This window comes from Phyllobates terribilis, unplaced genomic scaffold (genome assembly GCF_046119375.1).
Source record: "Phyllobates terribilis strain yellow unplaced genomic scaffold, ASM4611937v1 Scaffold_2__4_contigs__length_985480577, whole genome shotgun sequence".
NCBI lineage: Eukaryota > Metazoa > Chordata > Amphibia > Anura > Dendrobatidae > Phyllobates > Phyllobates terribilis.
Window position 1 is genome coordinate 335,334,814 of NW_027362762.1, and position 27,018 is coordinate 335,361,831.

The window sequence follows — 27,018 nt, forward strand, 5'->3', positions numbered from 1 at the left end:
TGCTAGAAGTCCAAATATTTTTTCAGAGCTAGATGCAGAAAAAAATTATATTCAATTTGCAACCTGATGGAGGTCAGTATAGATGGACTAATAGACCAAGTCCCACACACTGCTAGAAGCCCAAATATTTTTTCAGAGCTAGATGCAGATAAAAATTATTTTTAATTTGCAACCTGATTGAGGTCAGTATAGATGGACTAATAGAACAAGTCCCACACACTGCTAGAAGCCCAAATATTTTTTCAGAGCTAGATGCAGAAAAAAATTATATTCAATTTGCAACCTGATGGAGGTCAGTATAGATGGACTAATAGACCAAGTTCCACACACTGCTAGAAGCCCAAATATTTTTTCAGAGCTAGATGCGGAAAAAAATTATATTCAATTTGCCATCTGATGGAGGTCAGTATAGATGGACTGTTAGAACAAGTCCCACACACTGCTAGAAGCCCAAATATTTTTTCAGAGCTAGATGCAGAAAAAAATTATATTCAATTTGCAACCTGATGGAGGTCAGTATAGATGGACTAATAGAAAAAGTCCCACACAGTGCTAGAAGCCCAAATATTTTTTCAGAGCTAGATGAAGAAAAAAATGATATTCAATTTGCAACCTGATGGAGGTCAGTATAGATGGACTAATAGACCAAGTCCCACACACTGCTAGAAGCCCACATATTTTTTCAGAGCTAGATGCAGATAAAAATTATTTTTAATTTCCAACCTGATGGAGGTCAGTAAAGATGGCTAATAGAACAAGTCCCACACACTGCTAGAAGCCCAAATATTTTTTCAGAGCTAGATGCAGAAAAAAATTATATTCAATTTGCAACCTGATGGAAGTCAGTATAGATGGACTAATAGAACAAGTCCCACACACTGCTAGAAGCCCAAATATTTTTTCAGAGCTAGATGCAGAAAAAAATTATATTCAATATGCAACCTGATGGAGGTCAGTATAGATGGACTAATAGACCAAGTCCCACACACTGCTAGAAGCCCAAATATTTTTTCAGAGCTAGATGCAGATAAAAATATTTTTAATTTGCAACCTGATGGAGGTCAGTATAGATGGACTAATAGAACAAGTCCCACACACTGCTAGAAGCCCAAATATTTTTTCAGAGCTAGATGCAGAAAAAAATTATATTCAATTTGCAACCTGATGGAGGTCAGTATAGATGGACTAATAGAACAAGTCCCACACACTGCTAGAAGCCCAAATATTTTTTCAGAGCTAGATGCAGAAAAAAATTATATTCAATTTGCAACCTGATGGAGGTCAGTATAGATGGACTAATAGACCAAGTCCCACACACTGCTAGAAGCCCAAATATTTTTTCAGAGCTAGATGCAGATAAAAATTATTTTTAATTTGCAACCTGATGCTGGTCAGTATAGATGGACTAATAGAACAAGTCCCACACACTGCTAGAAGCCCAAATATTTTTTCAGAGCTAGATGCAGATAAAAATTATTTTTAATTTGCAACCTGATGGAGGTCAGTATAGATGGACTAATAGAACAAGTCCCACACACTGCTAGAAGCCCAAATATTTTTTCAGAGCTAGATGCAGAAAAAAATTATATTCAATTTGCAACCTGATGGAGGTCAGTATAGATGGACTATTAGAACAAGTCCCACACACTGCTAGAAGCCCAAATTTTTTTGCAGAGCTAGATGCAGAAAAACATTATATTCAATTTGCAACCTGATGGAGGTCAGTATAGATGGACTGATAGAACAAGTCCCACACACTGCTAGAAGCCAAAATATTTTTTCAGAGCTAGATGCAGAAAAAAATTATTTTCAATTTGCAACCTGATGGAGGTCAGTATAGATGGACTAATAGACCAAGTCCCACACACTGCTAGAAGCCCAAATATTTTTTCAGAGCTAGATGCAGATAAAAATAATTTTTAATTTGCAACCTGATGTAGGTCAGTATAGATGGACTAATAGAACAAGTCCCACACACTGCTAGAAGCCCAAATATTTTTTCAGAGCTAGATGTAGAAAAAAATTATATTCAATTTGCAACCTGATGCAGGTCAGTATAGATGGACTAATAGAACAAGTCCCACACACTGCTAGAAGCCCAGATATTTTTTCAGAGCTAGATGCAGAAAAAAATTATATTCAATTTGCAACCTGATGGAGGTCAGTATAGATGGACTATTAGAACAAGTCCCACACACTGCTAGAAGCCCAAATATTTTTTCAGAGCTAGATGCAGAAAAAAACTATATTCAATTTGCAATCTGATGGAAGCCAGTATAGATGGACTAATAGACCAAGTCCCACACACTGCTAGAAGCCCAAATATTTTTTCAGAGCTTGATGCAGAAAAAAATTATATTCAATTTGCAACCTGATGGAGGTCAGTATAGATGGACTAATAGAACAAGTCCCACACACTGCTAGAAGCCCAAATATTTTTTCAGAGCTAGATGCAGAAAAAAATTATATTCAATTTGCAACCTGATGGAGGTCAGTATAGATGGACTAATAGACCAAGTCCCACACACTGCTAGAAGCCCAAATATTTTTTCAGAGCTAGATGCAGATAAAAATTATTTTTAATTTGCAACCTGATGGAGGTCAGTATAGATGGACTAATAGAACAAGTCCCACACACTGCTAGAAGCCCAAATATTTTTTCTGAGCTAGATTCAGAAAAAAATTATATTCAATTTGCAACCTGATGGAGGTCAGTAGAGATGGACTCATAGAACAAGTCCCACACACTGCTAGAAGCCCAAATATTTTTTCAGAGCTATATGCAGAAAAAAATTATATTTAATTTGCAACCTGATGGAGGTCAGTATAGATGGACTAATAGAATGATGCTATGCCCAAAAGGTTTTACTTCACTAGGTGCAGTAAAAAAATTGGTATTCTATACACAGGTGGTGTAGCTTGCAACACAGATAGGCTACTCCACTGACTAACACACTCTGCAATAGGCCAAAAAGGATTAGCTTTGCTAGATTTAGCCAAATGCTGTGAAAAAAACTTGCACAGCACTGGCACAGACCTGCCTGGCAAAAACTGATAGGAACTGATGTAACCTAGTCCTGAAAAGGACTGCAATTACAATTAGTCTTTACTCCCAACCTATCTATTTCAGAGCACAGCCCTGCCTGATAAAAGTCGTAGGAAATTCTGTAACCTAGTCCTTAAAAGGACTGCATTCACAACTATTCCCTACTCCCAAGCTATCTGTAGATTTGTGCGAAAATTGGCTTGAAATTAACAAGGTATAGCGCACACAGCAACAGCGGTGCCATCTAACACGCAGCTGCAGCAGTGAGAAAATGGTGGTGACGGGGAAAATGGCTGGGTCTTATAGGACAAGGACATGTGACATACACAGCCAATGACATATGCCCTTGCTTGTGTGAAAAAAAGCACTTCGCTCCGTGTGTGCGCTGCTGATAGGCTGACAGATTGCACCTCCCCACTGTAAATGCGGGAAAGAGAAAAAAAAATGGAGATCTTCATTATTCCTACAGAGATCCATCCCCTGCCCCTCCCCCCACCCCGCCCCGCTGTACACTCAAACTGCGTATTAACATTAATTTTCATCATTACTGAGAAAAAATCCAATTATGATTTTGGTGCACGAACAGTTATCGAACATAACCTCGAACAGCCGAATTTTTTTCAAATCGCTCGTGTTCGCCGAACGGCTCGAACACCGCCCAATACAGCTCGAATTTGAGATTGGCGAACAGTTCGAGTCAAACAACGCTCATCTCTAGTAAGCAGTAATCCTCGATTATATGTTCTTTGAAATTTGTCCAAAGTTGAGACGGATTTGTAGGCGGTCCAAATATGCAGATGTTGGTAAACAATTCACGAAGTTGCTTAGGTATATGTAGGGTAACTGCGTCTTCTAAAGCAAGTCTCCACACAGTATCATCCAATAGAAGTCCTAAACCCAAAGCTGCATTTTAAATGTATCGTGCAATACTCCGTTAACTGTTTTCAAATTGTCATAACTTGTAGCTCCTTTCACATGCAGTAGTAACAGCCGAAGGCAATATCTTTCTTGATCCTTGACACTAACAGTATACATGCGTCCAATTATTCTGCTAAGTCCTCGTTATCTTGGATTCCAAGTTTTATTCCAAACGTAATGCTCTGGAATCTCTCGATACAAATACTGCCTTGCGTTTTCGTCACATTGGTTCAGCAAAAAACATTTCATTAATGTTGAGGTCATGCTTAAAGTTTTTGAGACATCTTTGACTTGAGTATCTTCAAAGAAATAAAGCTGCTGTTGATTTGGTAAATGAATAGCTAAACGTATAATGGCATGGGACTGTGAATGCATTGGAAATGCAAATATCCTCCAAGCAGCTTCTGGAGCGCTCACATACAGTAGAGACCAAAAGTTTGGACACACCTTCTCATTTAAAGATTTTTCTGTACTTTCATGACTATGAAAATTGTACATTCACACTGAAGGCATCAAAACTATGAATTAACACATGTGGAATTATATACTTAACAAAATAGTGTGAAACAACTGAAAATATGTCTTATATTCTAGGTTCTTCAAAGTAGCCACCTTTTGCTTTGATGACTGCTTTGCACACTCTTGGCATTCTCTTGATGAGCTTCAAGAGGTAGTCACCGGAAATGGTCTTCCAACAATCTTGAAGGAGTTCCCATAGATGCTTAGCACTTGTTGGCCCTTTTGCCTTCACTCTGCGGTCCAGCTCACCTCAAGCCATCTCGACTGGGTTCAGGTCTGGTGACTGTGAAGGCCAGGTCATCTGGCGTAGCACCCCATCAGTCTCCTTCTTGGTCAAATAGCCCATACACAGCCTGCAGGTGTGTTTGGGGTCATTGTCCTGTTGAAAAATAAATGATGGTCCAACTAAATGCAAACCGGATGGAATAGCATGCCGCTGCAAGATGCTGTGTTAGCCATGCTGGTTCAGTATGCCTTCAATTTTGAGTAAATCCCCAACAGTGTCACCAGAAAAGCACCCCCACACCATCACACCTTCTCCTCTATCCTTCACGGTGGGAACCAGGCATGTAGAGTCCATCTGTTCACCTTTTCTACGTCAAACAAAGACAAGGTGGTTGGAAACAAAGATCTCAAATTTGGACTCATCAGACCAAAGCACAGATTTCCATTGGTCTAATGTCCATTCCTTGTGTTCTTTAGCCCAAGCAAGTCTCTTCTGCTTGTTGCCTGTCCTTAGCAGTGGTTTCCTAGCAGCTATTTTACCATGAAGGCCTGCTGCACAAAGTCTCCTCTTAACATTAGATGTAGAGATGTGTCTGCTGCTAGAACTCTGTGTGGTATTGACCTGGTCTCTAATTTGAGCTGCTGTTAACCTGCGATTTCTGAGGCTGGTGACTCGGATAAACTTATCCTGAGAAGCAGAGGTGACTCTTGGTCTTCCTTTCCTGGGGCGGTCCTCATGTGAGCCAGTTTCTTTGTAGCGCTTGATGGTTTTTGCAACTGCACTTGGGGACACTTTCAAAGTTTGCCCAATTTTTCGCACTGACTGATCTTCATTTCTTAAAGTAATGATGGGCACTCTTTTTTCTTTACTTAGAATTTGTATTATGGCAAGAAAAAGCAGCTAACAGTCTATTCAGTAGGACTATCAGCTGTGTATCCACCTGACTTCTGCACAACACAACTGATGGTCCCAACCCCATTTATAAGGCAAGAAATCCCACTTATTAAACCTGACAGGGCACACCTGTGAAGTAAAAACCATTTCTGGTGACTACCTCTTGAAGCTCATCAAGAGAATGCCAAGAGTGTGCAAAGCAGTCATCAAAGTAAAAGGTGGCTACTTTCAAGAACCTAGAATATAAGACTTAGTTTCAGTTGTTTCACACTTTTTTGCTAAGTATATAATTCCACATGTGTTAATTCATAGTTTTGATGCCTTCAGTGTGAATGTACAATTTTCATAGTCATGAAAATACAGAAAAATCTTTAAATGAGAAGGTGTGTCCAAACTTTTGGTCTGTACTGTATCTTGAGTCAACAAAAGTTGATGATTCATCATGATTGACTGTTTTCTGTTATATTTCGACGTTAGCTTTGTCATGCCCCTTGTAGATGTACTTGAAAAGATATTTTACACTTTTTATTGAAGCACAGATTTCTACATTGATGTGACAGTTGTAGCATTTTGATAAGTACGGGTTGTATGGAACTATCCATGAGTTATTTATAATTTTTTTGTTGTGAACAATGTTATCAATGTGTTGTCGCCGGTAGGATGGGTAGCCATCCAAGTCTTTAACAGTGTGCTGTTTGAACTTCTTTGGAAACCTTTTTGTACACTTTCCATTTTCCATGCATGGACTTTTTGGATGGGCCATGAACCATATGAGAGATTACAATATTATGCAGTTCAGGATACTTTTCTTGGTTAGGAATTTCAGCCCACCCTATGTTGTCGATTTTTTCCTCCGTGCGAAACTTGGAATCCGCGTCTAAGATAATTAGTATATGTGCATGTGGGAGACCTCGTTTCTGAAACTCTATGACGTGTACCATTGCTACGACTGTTCCAAAAAGCTCATTTTTGATGTCTTTCAAAAGGCTGCTGAGTTTCAGTGAAAATACTCGTGCGACTAAGTCCGGCCTGTGTTCAACTTGTTGCCAGGGTTCTAGATTTTCAGTAATTTCCAGCCATTTAGGATTACAGGTCATTGTCACAAAAATGTCAGGTCTTCCATACTTTGTTACTATTGCCATTGCATCTTGATAACACTGTTGCATGTTGTGGGGGCTACCTTCAAACAACAATGGGAGAATTACTGTTTTTCCAATTGGAATTCCATTTTGAATTGATTGTTTTTGCAAATGTTCTTGAAGAACGCAGTAGTCTTCAACTCTAAGTTGTTTTTGGTTCATTCGTATGAAATTTAGACTATTAGCTTCAATTTTAACGTATGCGTCGACTAAGTACTGTTGTGTCAGTTTTAGAGATGAGCGTTGTTCTACTCGAACTGTTCGCCAATCTCAAATTCGAGCTGTTTTGGGCGGTGTTCGAGCCGTTCGGCGAACACGAACAATTTGAGAAAAATTCGGCTGTTCGAGGTTATGTTCGATAACTGTTCGTGCACCAAAATCATAACTGGATTTTTTCTCAGTAATGATGAAAATTAATGTTAATACGCAGTTTGAGTGTACAGTGGGGTGGGGGGAGGGGCAGGGGATGGATCTCTGCAGGAACAATGAAGATCTCCATTTTTTTTTCTCTTTCCCGCATTTGCAGTGGGGAGGTGCAATCTGTCAGCCTATCAGCAGCGCACACACGGAGCGAAGTGCTTTTTTTCACACAAGCAAGGGCATGTGTCATTGGCAGTGTATGTCACATGTCCTTGCCCTATAAGACCAAGCCATTTTCCCCGTCGCCACCATTTTCTCACTGCTGCAGCTGCGTGTTAGACGGCACCGCTGTTGCTGTGTGCGCTATACCTTGTTAATTTCAAGCCAATTTTCGCACAAATCTACAGATAGCTTGGGAGTAGGGAATAGTTGTGATTGCAGTCCTTTTAAGGACTAGGTTACAGCATTTCCTACGACTTTTATCAGGGAGGTCTGTGCTCTTAAATAGATAGATTGTGGTAGTAAAGACTAATTGTAATTGGAGTCCTTTTCAGGACTAGGTTACATCAGTTCCTATCAGTTTTTGCCAGGCAGGTCTGTGCCAGTGCTGTGCAAGTTTTTTTCACAGCATTTGGCTGAATCTAGCAAAGCTAATCCTTTTTGGCCTATTGCAGAGTGTGTTAGTCAGTGGAGTAGCCTATCTGTGTTGCAAGATATACCACCTGTGTATAGAATACCAATTTTTTTACTGCACCTAGTGAAGTAAAATCTTTTGGGCATAGCATCATTCTATTAGTCCATCTATACTGACCTCCATCAGGTTGCAAACTGAATATAATTTTTTTCTGCATCTAGCTCTGAAAAAATATTTGGCCTTCTAGCAGTGTGTCGGACTTTCCCTATTAGTCCATCTATACTGACCTCCATCAGGTTGCAAATTAAAAATAATTTTTATCTGCATCTACAGTACCTCTGAAAAAATATTTGGGCTTCTAGCTGTGTGTGGGACTTGTTGTATTAGTCCATCTACACTGACCTCCATCAGGTTGCAAACTGAATATATTTTTTTCTGCATCTACCTCTGAAAAAATATTGGGCTTCTAGCTGTGTGTGGGACTTGTTGTATTAGTCCATCTATACTGACCTCCATCAGGTTGCAAACTGAATATATTTTTTTCTGCATCTACCTCTGAAAAAATATTGGGCTTCTAGCTGTGTGTGGGTCTTGTTCTATTAATCCATCTATACAGACCTCCATCAGGTTGCAAACTGAATATAATTTTTTTCTGCATCTAGCTCTGAAAAAATATTTTGCCTTCTAGCAGTGTGTGGGACTTTCTCTGTTAGTCCATCTATACTGACCTCCATCAGGTTGCAAACTGAATATAATTTTTTTCTGCATCTAGCTCTGAAAAAATATTTGGCCTTCTAGCAGTGTGTCAGACTTTCTCTATTAGTCCATCTATACTGACCTCCATCAGGTTGCAAATTAAAAATAATTTTTATCTGCATCTACAGTACCTCTGAAAAAATATTTGGGCTTCTAGCTGTGTGTGGGACTTGTTGTATTAGTCCATCTATACTGACCTCCATCAGGTTGCAAACTGAATATATTTTTTTCTGCATCTACCTCTGAAAAAATATTGGGCTTCTAGCTGTGTGTGGGACTTGTTGTATTAGTCCATCTATACTGACCTCCATCAGGTTGCAAACTGAATATATTTTTTTCTGCATCTACCTCTGAAAAAATATTGGGCTTCTAGCTGTGTGTGGGTCTTGTTCTATTAATCCATCTATACAGACCTCCATCAGGTTGCAAACTGAATATAATTTTTTTCTGCATCTAGCTCTGAAAAAATATTTGGCCTTCTAGCAGTGTGTGGGACTTGTTCTCTTAGTCCACCTATACTGACCTCCATCAGGTTGCAAATTCAAAATAATTTTTTGTATGCATCTAGCTCTGAAAAAATATTTGGCCTTCTAGCAGTGTGTGGGACTTTCTCTGTTAGTCCATCTATACTGACCTCCATCAGGTTGCAAACTGAATATAATTTTTTTCTGCATCTAGCTCTGAAAAAATATTTGGCCTTCTAGCAGTGTGTCGGACTTTCTCTATTAGTCCATCTATACTGACCTCCATCAGGTTGCAAATTAAAAATAATTTTTATCTGCATCTACAGTACCTCTGAAAAAATATTTGGGCTTCTAGCTGTGTGTGGGACTTGTTGTATTAGTCCATCTATACTGACCTCCATCAGGTTGCAAACTGAATATATTTTTTTCTGCATCTACCTCTGAAAAAATATTGGGCTTCTAGCTGTGTGTGGGACTTGTTGTATTAGTCCATCTATACTGACCTCCATCAGGTTGCAAACTGAATATATTTTTTTCTGCATCTACCTCTGAAAAAATATTGGGCTTCTAGCTGTGTGTGGGACTTGTTGTATTAGTCCATCTATACTGACCTCCATCAGGTTGCAAACTGAATATATTTTTTTCTGCATCTACCTCTGAAAAAATATTGGGCTTCTAGCTGTGTGTGGGACTTGTTGTATTAGTCCATCTATACTGACCTCCATCAGGTTGCAAACTGAATATATTTTTTTCTGCATCTACCTCTGAAAAAATATTGGGCTTCTAGCTGTGTGTGGGACTTGTTGTATTAGTCCATCTATACTGACCTCCATCAGGTTGCAAACTGAATATATTTTTTTCTACATCTACCTCTGAAAAAATATTGGGCTTCTAGCTGTGTGTGGGTCTTGTTCTATTAATCCATCTATACAGACCTCCATCAGGTTGCAAACTGAATATAATTTTTTTCTGCATCTAGCTCTGAAAAAATATTTGGCCTTCTAGCTGTGTGTGGGACTTTCTCTGTTAGTCCATCTATACTGACCTCCATCAGGTTGCAAACTGAATATAATTTTTTTCTGCATCTAGCTCTGAAAAAATATTTGGCCTTCTAGCAGTGTGTCGGACTTTCTCTATTAGTCCATCTATACTGACCTCCATCAGGTTGCAAATTAAAAATAATTTTTATCTGCATCTACAGTACCTCTGAAAAAATATTTGGGCTTCTAGCTGTGTGTGGGACTTGTTGTATTAGTCCATCTATACTGACCTCCATCAGGTTGCAAACTGAATATATTTTTTTCTGCATCTACCTCTGAAAAAATATTGGGCTTCTAGCTGTGTGTGGGACTTGTTGTATTAGTCCATCTATACTGACCTCCATCAGGTTGCAAACTGAATATATTTTTTTCTGCATCTACCTCTGAAAAAATATTGGGCTTCTAGCTGTGTGTGGAACTTGTTGTATTAGTCCATCTATACTGACCTCCATCAGGTTGCAAATTGAATATAATTTTTTTCTGCATCTAACCCAGCCAATAGTTTTGGCCTAATACCACAGTTTGGCCACTCAGCTCTGCTCGGTTACCATCCATTGTTTTTTTGTGCAAACAACTCCAGAGTTGTGAATTAGTTAACCACCAAAATGAGTGGAAAAAGGCCTGCTGCTGGTGGAAAGGGGAATAGGCGTGTTGGGAAGGGGAAAAAAGGTTGTGTCCGTGGGGTAGGTGTTAAAGCAACAGTAACATCTGCAGAAGAAAGACCATCTTCCAGCCAAACTAAAATGTCTACTTCTTTTAGCGGACAATGTGATAAGATCCCTTTCTTACGGCCACGCCAATCGCTACAAATTCCAGATGAGGCACAAAAACAGCAGGTGCTTCAACGGATATCAAGTGCTCCTTTAAGTGGGCTCTCCTCCACATCAACTTCAACATCACAAATACTCCAGTCCTCAAAGGTGTCACCCCAATCGCACTTGCTTCCTCACAGCTCCCAAATCTCCAGCTACCCGTCTGAGTATGAGGTAGAACAGATGGTTGAGTCTGCAGAGCTGTTTACTCATACTATAGCCTGGGAATCAGAGGTCGACTCCAGCGCTTCTGTGAATCCAGACGAGGAAATGATCTGCACTGATGCCCAGAATCTTTATGAGTCGGATCCAGGACCAGACGCAGAAGGTTCTGACCATAATGTAGACCCTCATTCCCAAACTGTAACTCCTGTTGGTGGAGACAATTAGGAAGACGATGATAAGACTCAAATACCTGATTGGAGCGACAACTTTAGTTTTTTGTCAGGGCAGGAACAGGTTGGCTCTGAGGATGACGGGTGTGATAACACACAGGGTGATGATGATGAGGTTGGAGATCCCACTTACTGTCAACCCACAGTCAGCCAAGAGATGAGGTCAGCAGAGGAGGTGGAGGAAAATGCTAGTGACGACGAGGTCAGGTTGCGCCTTCCTGGACAGAGACGTAGTACTGGAAGCACGTCAACAACTGCATCCTCAAACACAACTCTGCCTCTCACCACAAGTCGTGGTGGCTCTTCAGGTCGCATGGGTGCTAAGCCTTGCATAGCCTGGGCATTTTTTCAGATCGATAAAGATGACCCAACTCGTGTTATCTGTAGCATTTGTCAGCTAAAGCTAAGTAGAGGCCAAAAAATACATAGTTTGAGTACTTCATGCATGAACCGGCACATGGACATGAAGCATAAGTTGCAGTGGGAAGCTCAGTGTGCTACAATGCGGCCTAGCCGGCCGGGCCAACCACCGTCTGCCATATCTTGTGCATCCGCGGCCTCTTCATCCTCTGTGACTGGGGGGACAGCAGTCACACCTGTTTTGGGGCGCAGACCTGCCACCTCTTTACCCGCAACAGCCAGCGTGATTGGCAGGTCATCATTTTCTTTGGAGGTGGGAACACCAGCTGGTGTTGAGCGCTGTCCGACATCGATAGCACCACCTTTGGATCAAGGCAACCTAACATGTCCGCCTGCATCTTCCTCACAGACCGGCAGTTTGCCGGGGACACCCTTATCAACCCCGTCTAAGCACAATAGCCAGCCCTCGGTCCCTCAGATGTGGACAAGTAAAAGACCATTTCCTCCTAGCCATGAGAAAGCTAAGAGGTTGAATTTCACCATCTGCAAGCTCTTGGCTACAGAAATGCTGCCTTTCTGCCTGGTGGACACAGAGGATTTTCGAGACCTTATGTCCGTCGCAGTGCCCCAGTACCAGATGCCCAGTCGGCACTACTTCTCAAAGAAAGGTGTGCCTGCGCTCCACCAGCATGTCGCACACAACATCACCGCTTCTTTGAGAAACTCTGTGTGTGACAGGGTGCATTTCACCACAGACACTTGGACGAGTAGGCATGGACAGGGGCGTTACATGTCGCTGACTGGGCACTGGGTAACTATGGTGACAGCAGGACAAGGGGCTGCTGTCCAAGTCTTGCCGTCCCCACGAGTTGTGCGTCAATCCTCTTTATGTCAAAGTTCCTCCACTGCTTCTGCCTCCTCAACCTCCTCTCGGTCTTCCACCTGCACCCAAAGCCTGTCTGGTCATGCCACAAGCTTTCTAACTGCGCAGAAGGGATCCTGCACACCTCCTTACTATGCTGGCAGTAGGGCTCAACGTCATCAGGCGGTTTTTACATTGAAATGTCTGGGAAATGTGAGTCACACAGCTGAGGAGTTGTGGTCAGCTCTGGAGAACCAATTTCATGAATGGTTGTCTCCACTGGACCTGAAACCAGGGAAGGCCGTGTGCGACAATGCTGCAAACCTGGGTGCGGCCCTTCGCCGGGGCAATGTCACACACGTGCCTTGTATGGCTCACGTGTTGAACCTGGTTGTCCAGCAATTTTTAGCCCACTATCCCAGACTAGATGGCCTTCTGCAGAGGGCACGGTCGCTGTGTGCTCACTTCCGCCATTCGCATCCCGCAGCTCAGCGACTTACATCTCTACAGAAGTCGTTGGGCCTGCCACTTCACCGGCTAAAATGCGATGTGCCTACCCGGTGGAATTCAACTCTGCACATGTTGCAGCGACTGTGGCAGCACCGACAAGCCCTGGTGCAATACGTTCTGACATATAGCCTGGGCCAACGAGATTCAGAGGTGGGGCAAATCACGCTGGAGAAGTGGTCTCAGATCAGGGACCTATGCACCCTTCTGCACAGTTTTGAAATGGCGACGAAGATGTTTAGTGCTGACGATGCCATTATCAGCATGACTATTCCAGTGACTTACATGCTGGAGCACATGTTAAACAGAATTCGGAGTCAGGTGGTGGCACAAGAGGAGGTGGAGGAAGTAGAGGAGGAGGAGTTGTATGCGGAAGGGCTAACATCTGCAAGGTCCAGACGGTCGGCAGCACCAAGGCGGCAGGCATGTGAGGGTGGGGGAGATGGTTTTACCAGGGCGCAAGGTAGCAGCCAAACTAGTGAGGAAGGTGCAGGAGCCCAGGAAGAAGTGGAGGACGAACTGATGGAAGACTCATCAGATGAGGGAGACCTTGATTACCTTTCTGTTGTGCGAGGTTGGGGGGAGAGGACAGAGGAAGGAAGCATGATTGTTACCTCGCCACCAACACAACAGGGACTTGGTGCTCCTGGATGCGCAACACACATGAGTGCCTTCTTGCTGCACTACCTGCAACATGACCCTCGAATTGTGAGAATTAGAAATAATCCTGACTACTGGGATGCCACACTGTTAGATCCCCGGTACAAAAGTAAATTTGCAGAAATTATTCCTGCCATAGAAAGGGATGCACGCATGCAGGAGTATCAGCAGAGACTGTTGCAGAATCTTACATGTGCTTTTCCACAAAATACCAGTGGTGCACGTAGTGAATCTCACAGTTCCAACTTGCCAACCGTGGGACCGTCAAGTGTTCAGCACTCAAACCGTAACAGAACCACAGTATCTGCTGGTAACATCAATTTTGCGGAATCATTTCACCACTTTTTTAGCCCATCCTTTGCAAGGCCACAGGAGACAAGAAGTCTGACACATAGTCAACGCCTAGAGACGATGGTACAGGAGTATCTCCAAGTAAACATTGAAGCCACGACTGTGTCACTGGACCCTTGCTCTTTTTGGGCTTCCAATCTGGATAAATGGCCGGAGCTAGCCACTTATGCCTTGGAGATCTTGTCATGCCCCGCAGCCAGCGTTCTGTCTGAACGTGTGTTCAGCGCTGCTGGTGGTGTGCTGACAGATAAGCGCACGCGGCTCTCCACTGATAATGTAGACAGACTCATGTTCATAAAGATGAACAAATCATGGATCTGAAACGACTTTTCTACCCCTGTGTCATCCTGGGGAGAGTAAAAGCTTGATGATTGGTTAAAATCATCCTACCAACCGTTTTAAGCTTTCAAATTACTAATCATGTTTATCTGTATCTTGACTGGAAAATAATTTGGGCTTTGTAGCAGTGTGCAGCACTGATCCTATTAGGCCATCTATACTAAAGCTTCACCAGATTTAAAATTAAAACTAATTTTTAGCTGCATCTAGCCCGGAAAATAATTTTGGGGCTCCGAGATGCGCAAGACACATAAGTGCCTTCTTGCTGCACTACCTGCAGCATGACCCTCATATTGTCAGAATTCGAAGTAATCATGACTACTGGGTTGCCACACTCTTAGATCCCCCAAACTTTTCGATCAACCTTTTCATTTTAATAAAGACCAAAAAAATGGTCATTTTTGAAATTATAAGCATTAGCAGGTTGTTAGAAACTGAAATCAAACAGTTTTCAACTCAAAACTTTATTCTAGGTGATGTTACATTTTCACATAGGACCCCTTGTTCGAAAGGAGCTTCTGAACTCTCTCGTCCATTGAATTTGTCAGGTTTTGGATGGTTTCTGCTTCAATTGTTTTGCATGAGGACAGAATACCCTCCCAGAGCTGTTGCTTAGATGTGAACTGCCTCCCGCCATCATAGACACTCCTTTTAATGATGCTCCAAAGGTTCTGAATGGGGTAGAGGTCAGGGGAGCATGGGGGTCACACCATAAGTTTGTCCCCTTTTATGCCCATATCAGCCAGAGATGCAGATGTTTTATGTGCAGCATGAGATGGTGCATTATCATGCAGAAAAATGATCTTGCTGTGAAATACACGGTTCTTCTTCTTGAACCATGGCAGGAAGTGCTGTTTGAGAAAATCCACATACATTATGGAGTTCATCTTTAGCGCCTTCAGGAATCCTAAAGTGGCCGACAATCTCTCTCCCCATGATTCCAGCCCAAAACATTACTCCACCTCCTCCTTGTTGGCGCTGTAGCCGTGTTTGCGTGGGGTGTCCATCAACCAGCCATCCTCCACTCCATCCATCTGGACCATCGAGCGCTGCACGGCACTCATCCGTGAACAAAACTGTTTTGAAATCAGTCTTCATGTAATGTTTGGCCCACTGGAGCCGTTTCTGCTTGTGTGAAGTGGATAGAGGAGGTCGACAGGATGGCGTATGCACAGCTGCAAACCTCTGAAGGACCCTGCATCTTGTTGTTCGGGGGACGTTGGAGGCACAAGCAGCTTCAAAAACTTGTCTGCTGCTATGACAAGGCTTTTTTGCCGCTGCTCTTTCAACCTGACGTAATTGCCTGTAGGAAAGAGTCCTCAATTTGCCCTTATCAGCACGCACACGTGTGTACTGTGAATCAGCTACATACTTCTTGATTGCCAAGACACTTCATCCTGATCATCGCACAATGTTGATTGTAGTCATGCCTTGACCTAAACACTCCACAATTTGTTGCTTCTCAGCAGCCGACACATCCTTTTTCTTTCCCATTTTGGCAGAAAATGTAGGCTGCTTAATAATGTGAGAGAGCCTTCTTAAGTAGTCTTGCCTTTCATTGGACACACCTGCCAAACTAATTAGCACAGGTGTCTGCAATTGCTTACAGTGATATAAAGAGCCCTGACACACATCACCATCAATGAGTTTAACTGACAAACAAACAAATTCTTCCCTTATCACTCCTAAACACTTTTTGCATAATAATTTGGAACGCAGTGTACATGTGCTTTTCCACAAAACACCAGCGGTTCACGTAGTGAATCTTACAGTTCTAACTTGCCAACCGTGGTCTGTATGGAGTTGTTCAATAAAGGGCCCAAAATTAAGATAACATAGATGGGAGAGGTCTCTATGAATAAGAATTCCTAAGTATTTGATACCCTGTGAGGGCCAGGCAAAGGGAAAGTTGGACTGGATGGAATCCTATATGGATTTGGGGAGGGAGACATCGAGGGCCTCAGACTTCGCTGCATTGATTTTAAAATTTGACCATGTAACAAAGTTATTTCAGCCATAACAGCATGGATGGATATATGTGATTGAGTGATATATACTAGGACATCATCAGCAAATAGAGAGCACTTGTACTCGGTGCCTCCCACCTCAATCCACCTAATATTGGGGTTATGGCGAATTGATGAGAGCAGGTGCTCCGTCACTAGGATGTATAAGAGAGGGGACAGAGGACATCCCTGCCTTGTCCCATTGGTGATTGTGAAAGGTGATGAAAATGTTCTGATGCACCCCCTGGGCCTTGGGACACCCGGAGCCGGACCCTTTTTGGTGGATGCTGGTGGTTGTAGTCTTCGTGGCGACGACCCGGTTCCGTGGCTCAGGGCGGTCAAACCAGTGGCGGAACTATTTATGTGGTTTTGATGTTTAAATGTACGACTACGCCACCCGTGGATTGCGGTCAGAGTGAACCGCCGCTACAGGGCAGACCGCTGAGGCTGGTGTTGTGGGTGCAGCAGAGCGTAGCATAACTCCCCACGGGAGGAGTATAGCCTCAGGGCAGTGTATGCGGAGGATGGGGGTGATGGTGCAGGGCAGCAGCAGTAACGACACGGAGTCAGTGATGCAGTTCAGGGCCTTTACTCACAGTTCTTATTATCCAGACCACGTCTGCAGGTAACGGCTGCCCACGTCGTACTGTGCTCACCAGGTGAGGGGCTCAGACAACTCCCAGATAACTTTGGAGCACTTCACAGGACCCCCTTTGTGTGTCCTTTGTCTGGCCTTTCTTACCAACACTTCTGTCCGGCTGCCTCGGGCCTCCTCTTGGTAAACTTGGCGCCAGTTTCCCTGACCCTATGTAGTGCCTTCCTAGCGGGTGTAGCGAGGGGCTGCGCCACATAAAATGTCAGAGCCTCCGGTTTCTAGCTGAGGGTCGTTTCCTGCCTCCACTAGTTCGGGGACCGGTCTCCCCCTTTGGCCTGACCCCTCCACGCAGGTGGATTCGGGCTTGCGGGGGCGACTCGCCCGTCCGCACCCCTGGGATCCCTTCATTCCTCATTCCTGGAGCCTTCTCCGCTCCTCTTCCTTCCTTCTCCCTCTTCGAGGCCTGGGCCTCTGTTACTAGGCCCGCCTCCGGAGCAGAGCTCATGCAGAGCCCCTGCTCCCTGCCACTTCTGCTCAGACTTCTCTGCACTGAACTAAGATGGTGCCCACCTTTTATACTCCCTTCTCAATGCACCCAGGAACTGTTTCCTCCCTGCTCCTGCACTACAGGGTTCCCCTTCCTCAGTGTTCCCTCCCCCTATTCCAGCCAGGGACAGGGACTGTCGTGCCCATCTCAGGGGCATATTGGTCGCCCTGCCCCACGGCAATGTGGTGTAATGCATGCAGGTGTCGGGTCCTGATCCACACTCCATCCTTACCTGAGAGTGAGATATCACACCTCTGGGTGAGGTGCAATACGTCTGTAGCAACCGAGCCCTCAGGGTGCTACAGTTCCATTTATCTTCAGCCTAGGTGACGTATTGTGATACAGGGCCGTGATTTTGGCTATAAAAGGGTCCCCTAGACCCCTACCCCAAGCTTTTTAAGAGAATCATATATGGCGTGCCAGGAGACTTTATGGAATGCTTTCTCAGCATCCAACGAGAGTATCTAATTACAAATTTTTAACTGCATCTAACCCAGGAAATACTTTGTGCCTAGTAGCAGTGTCTGCTAGTCAGCGGATTATCCCGGCTGTTAAGCAAGCTACACCACCTGTAGTTTAGACACTTAATTTTTTCAAAGGAAATGCTTCGGGACCATGGGATACTTAGTGAAGAGCATCAGGAGGCACCCCAAGGCATAGGGGCTGGGACTGGCAGTAGGATGCCTTGCGGTGGACAGCCGAGCTCGATCCTTATAAAAGCTTTTTAACTGCAGCAGCTTTAGTGGATGCTACTGGAGCTGGAATTACGCGGCTGCTGGCATGAGACTTGCCCTCCAATAGATCCTTGTAAATGGATTTAAAGTGTATTCATTCAAATTAGAGAGACAATTTAAATTAAAAAGCTTAGAGCTGCCTCCACCACAGGGGGGCTCGCTCGACCCACCAGCGGACAGGCACCAGTATTGGGAGAGGGGGGCTGGCCATCAGGGTTCACCGCGGCTCTGGCACAAACCCGGCGACACGGAGGTGGCACGGGCAGGAGCGGACTGGCCGTGTCGGCTTCTCACTTTTTGGATTTTAGAAGGGCATGACATGCCTATATCTGTGTCTCCCCCTCCTTTTACTCCTCCACCTCTTTTATTTTCGCATGACTATATGTACTTGTCACTTTTCCATGTGTTAGTTATGTCTTCTGAGCAGTTTGTCAGCTTTTGGACACCTTTGAATGTGTTTTCTATGTGTTTCTATGTGTTTTTGTTTGCCTGCCATTGGTTTTAATGGTGTTCGAAGGTGTTCGACGAACAGTTCGACGAACAGTTCGGCGAACACACGGGTGTTCGACGAACCGAACCGAACTCGAACACTACGGGGGTGGCTCAACACTAGTCAGTTTCCCACCATTTAAAATAGGATTGAAGTAATTTCGGACAGACAGAAGAAAACTGTAGTACTGCAGTGGTGTAATTCTTCTTGAAGTTCCTTGCTGGTGTAGGTTTTCATGCCTCCCTTGATCACCTCTTGGAAAGAATAGTGGAACCAGAAGAGCATCAAGATTGCTGTGCAAAATGCTAATTCGTTGTGTCTTAGGAACCAAAGGGTTGTTTTGGTCTGGCTTAAGATGGACTAATATATCCCTTTGAAAAGGAGGCTCTCCGTCATCGTTTTGAAAAACAACTGTGACCTAACTTACACGTGGTTTGTTGTAAAGTCGGGGATCCCGCTTACGTTCTTGTTTAATGGACATGACAATAGAAGGCATTTCAGTCCCATTTTGTATAGCTCTCTGTTCCTCCTCAGCTTAGACGTCTTTTAGCATGCGATATGCGGCAGCAAATGGGCTGATTTTTTGTAAATGTACGACAATTCATTGAAAGATCGAGCGGTGGATGCCGGGTGTGACGCGATGGGGGATAACCCTGCCCACAACCCGTCACTCATCGTGAAACGCGGAACAGGAGACCCCTGGCTGCAGCCGCAAATAGTTGTGACATAAGCGGAAGCAAGAGCCGGCTGCAGCCGGGGGTCACGTGCCGCCTGTGCGTGGTCAGTGATAGCGCCGTGCACAGGCAGTATTGGCAACATGAGGTATTTACAAAATTCATTAGGGGCCCCGGGGGATACATTGGGGGGTTAATTTAAAGTAGTCACGCCAATACTGCTGATTGGTCGTGCCCGGTCGGCCACGACCAATTAGCGAAGCGTGGTTCAAATCCCGCGCCAATTCGCGGCCGGACTGCGCCAGTCACTGATTGGTCACGGGCGGCTAGCGCGACCAATCAGCGAAGCGGGATTTCCGTTGCAGACAAACAGACAGAATTAGACGATTATATATATAGATTTAAGGTGGTAAAAAAATGGTTGATCTACTTGATTGTTGATCTACTCCTCTACTAATCTATTAATGTGTGTATATGTAGAAATCTGAACCAGGACTCTCAGAACAATGAAATCAACACATCAGCATTTATATAGATGTGTCTTGTACAAGCCTAAAGGGTAACGTTTCTCCTTGTGGAGAGTGATATGCCAAGCCTGGCATGCCAATGTGAGGAGACTTTTAAGCCTTGCAATGCTCTTCTGTAAAATTAAATATGCAAATTGCCTCTTCAGAGAGGAAGAGGCTGAGAATTCTAGTGTCATCTATTGGAAGTAGCAATTCTAAAAGTCAATATCAACCCTTTAACAAGCCTTGCCATATGACTTATGATAAAAGCCAAACCGTAATCTCAATTTGCAGACACACTGTTTCGGGGTGATGCCCCTCATCAGTGCAAAGTGTGAGATCTGGTTCGGCTAGGTAAAAGGTGTCTGACCACGATCAAAGAGGTAACATTTCTCCTTGTGGAGAGTGACATACCAAGCCTGGCATGCCAATGTGTGGAGACTTAAGAATTGCAATGCTCTTCTGAGAAATTAAATATGCAAATGGCCTCTTCAGAGAGGAAGAGGACTAAAACTCTAGTGCCACCTATTGGAAGTGGCAATTCTAAAACTCAATATCGACCCTTTAACGAGTATTGTCATATGACTTAGGATAAAAGCCAAACCGGAATCTCAATTTACAGACACGGTGTTTCAGGATGCTGCCTCTCATCAGTGCAAAGTGTGAGATCTTCTTTGGCTAGGCGAGAGGCATCTGACCGGGATCCAAGGGGTAACGTTTCTTCTTGTGGAGAGTGACATGCCAAGCCTGGCAAGCCGATATGAGGAAAATTTTAAGCCTTGCAATGTTCCTCTGATAAATTAAATATGCAAATTGCCTCTTCAGAGAGGAAGAGGACTAAAACTCTAGTGCCACCTATAGGAAGTGGCAATTCTAAAAATCAATATCGACCCTTTAACAAGCCTTGCCATATGACTTAGGATAAAAACCAAACCGGAATCTCCATTTACAGACACAGTCTTTCAGGGTGCTGCCCCTCATCAGTGCAAAGTGTGAGATCTGCTTTGGCTAGGTGAGAGGCGTCTGACCGGGATCCAAGGGGTAACGTTTCTCCTTGTGCAGAGTGACATGCCAAGCCTGGCATGCCAATATGGGGTGACTTTTAAGCCTTGCAACGCTCCTCTGGCAAATTAAATATGCAAATTGCCTCTTCAGAGAGGAAGAGGACTAGAACTCTAGTGCCACGTATTGGAAGTGGCAAACCTAAAAGTCAATATTGACCCTTGCCATATGACTTAAGATAAAAGCCAAACCAGAATCTCAATTTGAAGACATGGTGTTTCGAGATGCTTTTCTAGTCCTCTTCCTCTCTGAAGAGGCAAATTGCATATTGTACAAGCCCTTCATACTCCAAAAAGCAGCTTATCTCTGCTGATAATTGGTGAACAAGGGTTAAGCTTCTTCTAAACACACATTGATAATGTTAGGGACAGACGGATGGGCACGCTGAAATATCAGGCTCAATAGTTTTGTTTTCACCTTTGGATAAGCGGAGGTATCTGTCAATGGCTCTCCACATTTTAGTTTTTCCTTTGGATAAGTTGATGTACTTGGCAGTGGCTCTCCCCATTTTAAATAGATAACTTAGTTGATAACTCAGTTTCTCTGGCACTTTAGTAAGGGCAAAAGGGTTCAGTTTGTTGAACTCTACGGCTGCATCTACATTTGCCAACTTTGTGTCATTAACAGACAGACAATCAATAAATATTTGTTGATTGACAATTCTATAACACTTTAACGACCGCCAATACGTATAAAAACAGTGGCCCTTAAGGGGCATTATTTTCTCATTTTGGTTTTAAAACGGTGATAATTGGGAACAGCTGGTTTTTATTCATTCTGGACCTTAAAAATCAGAATAAAAATAATTTAAAAATCTGGTATTGCTGGAATCGCACTGACCATAAAGAATAAAGCCGTCTAATCACTCATACCACACGGCGAGCTGTGCAAAAATTAAAAAAAAAAACTATTCTTGTACTGCTGTCTATACGTTCATTCCACCTCCCAAAAAATCCGTACAAGGCTCGGTTCACATTTATCCTGCTCTGTCCACTGAGCACTTACATCAGGGTTTCTGTGTCAATCCTCAAAACCGCAATTCAGACAAAACAACTTATGAGGCAGATGGAGTCCCTTCAGATTCTGTATGGTCTCTGTTTCGGCAGTTGTACAGCATGACTAACTGGTTTAAGGAAAATAAAATTGAATTAAACCCCCTCTAATCCATATGGATTAGAGGGGGTTTAATTCAATTTTTTTCAGCACTTTATTGTTAGGGAAAGGGTGCAATAGAGATGTCATAGATTTTCTGCATGCAATAAAAGAGATAACTTATTGTAATAACATAAGCCACAATGGAGATTTGATTGTTGTAAAATTTGAAGGTACCTGTTTTTTTATATTTAAAAAAAAAATTGTAATTATTGAAATAAAGACAAATTAATTTTAACAAATAATTGTATTTAATCTTCCTCAAAACCGGGCTCATGTAGCTCGAGGTGTCTGTTGATATTATATGAATTGGAAGTTGCAAATCATTGACCCTTTTTGATATATATAAAGTACAATGTGTCAAGAAAAAATTATCTCAGAATCACTGTGATATATTGAAGCATTCCAAAGATATTGTAACGGGTCTGGGAGGCGGAACCTCAGAGCTACTATACAAGGGGGCGGTCCTTGTAAGGGAGCGGGTGGCAACCAGGGAAGACGGGCTGGAAGACTCAGTAGGTGAACGGGACAGTCTCTGAGTGAACGGGACAGTCTCTGAGTGAACGGGCTGGAGGTCACGGCAAGTGACCGAGGCAGTCTCTGGGTGAACGGGCTGGTGGTCACGGCAAGTGACCGGGGCAGTCTCTAGGTATAGGGTTGGTACGACCTGTGGCGGCTGAAGATAGATGTGAGCTCCCAGGTGAGCAGGCGAGAGTCTCTGGATGAACGGGTGGTCACAGCATGTGACGGCGGAGCTTCCAGGAAGACCAGCAGACAGGCAACAGATGAGCGCTCCCAGGTGAGCGGGCAGAAGTCTCTGGACAGGCGGGTGGTCACAGCACGTGACGGCGGAGCCTCCGGGTAGGCAAGCAGACAGGTAGCAGATGAGCGCTCCCAGGTGAGCGGGCAGGAGTCACTGGACAGGCAGATGGTCACAGCACGTGACGGCGGAGCCTCCAGGTAGGCTAGCAGACAGGTAGCAGATGAGCGCTCCCAGGTGAGCGGGCAGGAGTCACTGGACAGGCAGGTGGTCACAGCACGTGACGGCGGAGCCTCCTGGTAGGCTAGCAGGCAGGTAGCAGATATGCGCTCCCAGGTGAGCGGGCAAGCTGGTCCATAGACAGACTGACAGGAGTTGGAAGGCAGACCGTCGGACCTCAGGCAAGCAGGCAGGTAGCTGAAGTGCGCTCCCAGGTGAGCGGGCAGGCTGGTCCTTAGACAGACTGACAGGATTAGTAAGGCAGACCGTCGGACCTCAGACTAGCGGGCAGGTAACAAGTAATCAGGCAAGAATCTGGCAGGTAACTGGCAGGTAACTGGCAGGAAACTGGCAACGGGACCTGAGGGCTGAAGCACAGGTGAGACACAGGTGCAAACAACATTGCTCGGGCACCTCCATTTTGGAGGAGGTGCCTTATATATGGTCAAGTCCTCCGGCCATTGGCCGGGGACTCCTTAGGACGGCGCGCGGCCCCTTTAAGAGGGAGGGAGAGCGCGCGCGCCCTAAGCACAGTGGCCGGGAAGGAGCGCGCGCTGCCAGCAGAGCGGGAGGAGGACGCCGAGCACGGAGCAGAGAGGTGAGGGGAACAGCGTCCCTACCTAGCAGAGGGCAGGGACGCCGGCGCTACAGATATTACCACATGAAGTGACACTAGTCAGATTGCAAAAATTTGGCCTGGTCATTAAGGTTAAAATTGGCTCGGTCACTAAGGAGTTAAAACCATGTTGTAACAGATAGTTCAGTGACCAATGGCTGTCATTGTTCTCAACAGCACATGTCCTGTTTAGACAGGGAAATGTGCTGTCGAGAACAATGATCTTTTGGGAGAAAAATGCAATTATCATGTTTAGTTTGCATGACTATTGTGAACGGATGTTCCTATTATTGCTCGTTTACAAATAATCATGTTGTGTAAATGCACCTCAACTTTAGAATCTGACATTGGTAAGCCAGAAAACTTTCATACACATCTGATGGTCTTCCAGTTCAAAAATCAGCAGGCTTAGCTGAAATATATATGGCCAATTTGTTGATCACATAAATAGAAGCTTCCAGGCAGTGTCCCTCTATGGTCTTTGTTCTTAGAAGGAAAGTGTAAAAACAACTTAGGTCAATAAATCCAATAAAAACTCTACCTATCTGCAAGGTCTGGGATTTTAATGCATTTATTTCCAGACATAGCCAAAAGGCAATAGTATTTACCAGCCAAGGTCACAAAGGAAAATGCACAAACAGGATGCAGCAGACCCCTAACTAAAGGAGGTAACACAGGTGCAAAGATGAAGCTTGCAATAGGGCGCAAATCACACACATGTATAGCACAGTGTCCAGCTAACAGCCTATTACACGCCCTACTATTCGATTAGGCGGGATGTCCGACACTCTATTATTGCATCATAGCAGTGATGCAGGCTTCATCTATGTGCAATTCTAATACTAGGCAATCACCCCCTCCATGGATTGGTAGGGTGAGAGTGGTAGTTTCATCAGTATTTTGCACCATTTTCCTTTGTGACCTTGGCTGGTAAATACCATTGCCTTTTTCCTATGTCTATAATTTAATTTTTTAAATTAATTTTATTGCTTATTATTTCATTTATTTCCAGAATTCACAGCTTAGAGTAAATAGTGTTTCAATACAAATTAGTGGATGAGCCTATTTACAATATACCAATTAATTTAACATCATAACACTTGGCTAAAATACTGTCGTTTGTTTAGCCTGCAGGTTTTTAGAGCATCTTATGGTCTGTGCACAGTCACAGATTGCAGTCAGTTTGATGACGAAGTACATACTATACTACTATGTGCAGTGTACAGTGTTAAATATTTGGAAACCAAAGAGACAATGATGATTGCTGAAATACTGGAGGAATGCTGAATATTGAGCAGTATCATTCATTTCTTTCATCTTTGAACAAGTTTATAGTACATCTGTATGAATGTAGGTACCCTTTAAATTTTCATGAACTACTCCCTTGAAAAGGCTTTCCGTGATCTTTGCAGGATTACATGTTAATATAGAAACCACAATAGATGTAAAACTGGATTCTAGTACTTTAGAATAATTCCGTTTACCAAAGAAAAACTAACCACACATACTTAACCCCTTCACGACCAATGACATATACTGTCTCTGCCTTTGATGCAGGCTCACACGCTGAGCCCGCATCTTTTCCCGCACTTGATGGCTGATTTAATCCGAGATCCACGCATGGCTGTTAACAAGTCAAATTCTGCTGTCAATCACTGCACGTCATTGATCCTGCCCATTGGTGAGCCCGTCACGTGATCACGGGACGCCGATGGGTTGTCTTGACAGCCAGGGGTCGGCTGATGACCCCCTCATGTGTGTCATCATGATCATCCTGTGATGACAGACACAGTGATTTTTGCTATACATACAATACATAGCATAGAATGTATGGACTCTTCGTTGTGTATATATGTGCTCTGCATACATGTGTGCATGTGCTCTGTATATGCACACACATACGGTATATGTATGTATGTGCTCTGTGTATACATGCGTGTGTGCAATGTGTATATACATATGTGTTTGTGTGTATATGCTTGATGTGTACATGCTTGTGTGCTATGTGTGTGTATACATATATACAGTGGGTACAGAAAGTATTCAGACCCCTTTAAATTTTTCACTCTTTATTTCATTGTAGCCATGGTAAATTATAAAAAGTTAATTTTTTTTCTCATTAAAGTACACTCTGCACCCCATCTTGACTGAAAAAAAACAGAAATGTAGAATTTTTTGCAAATTTATTGAAAAAAAACTGAAATATCACATGGTCATAAGTATTCAGACCCTTTGCTCAGACACTCTTATTTAAGTCACATGCTGTCCATTTCCTTGTGATCCTCCTTGAGATGGTTCTACTCCTTCATTGGAGTCCAGCTGTTTTTAATTAAACTGATAGGACTTGATTTGGAAAGGCACACACCTGTCTATGTAAGACCTCATAGCTCACAGTGCATGTCAGACCAAATGAGAATCATGAGCTTAAAGGAACTGGAAAAGGAGCTCAGAGACAGAATTGTGGCAAGGCACAGATCTGGCCAAGGTTATAAAAGAATTTCTGCATTACTCAAGGTTCCTAAGAGCACAGTGGCCTCCATAATCCTTAAGTGGAAGAAATTTGGGACCACCAGAAGTCTTTCCTAGACCTGGCCGTCCAGCCAAACTGAGCAATCTTGGGAGAAGAGCCTTGGTGAGGGAGGTAAAGAAGAACCCCAAGATCACTGTGGCTGAGCTCCAGAGATGCAGTAGGGAGATGGGAGAAAGTTCCACAAAGTCAACTATCACTGCAGCCCCCCACCAGTCGGGCCTATATGGCAGAGTGGCCCGACGGAACCCTCTCCTCAGTGCAAGACATATGAAATCCCGCATAGAGTTTGTTCAAAAACACATGAAGGACTCCCAGACTATGAGAAATAAGATTCCCTGGTCTGATGAGCTGAAAATATAACTTTTTGGTTATAATTCTAAGCGGTATGTGTGGAGAAAATCAGGCACTGCTCATCACCTGCCCAATACAATCCCTACAGTGAAACATGGTGGTGGCAGCATCATGCTATGGGGGTGTTTTTCAGCTGCAGGGACAGGACGACTGGTTGCAATTGCAGGAAACATGAATGTGGCCAAGTACAGAGATATCCTGGATGAAAACCTCTTCCAGAGTGCTCTGGACCTCAGACTTGGCCGAAGGTTCACCTTCCAACAAGACAATGACCATAAGCACACAGCTAAAAGCTGAGTGGCTTCAGAACAACTCTATGACCATTCTTGACTGGTCCAGCCAGAGCCCTGACCTAAACCCAATTGAGCATCTCTGGAGAGACCTGAAAATGGCTGTTCTCCAACGCTCACCATCCAACCTGACGGAACTGGAGATGATCTGCAAGGAAGAATGGCAGAGGATCCCCAAATCCAGGTGTGAAAAACTTGCTGCAT

At 43.8% G+C, this 27,018-nt stretch overlaps 1 protein-coding gene across 1 annotated transcript in view; it reads right to left on the minus strand.

The window, feature by feature from the left end:
- The window catches only part of GABRA5 (gamma-aminobutyric acid type A receptor subunit alpha5), a 425,627-nt gene that overhangs the window by 372,036 nt on the left and 26,573 nt on the right, over positions 1-27,018 (minus strand). The window lies entirely within an intron of this gene.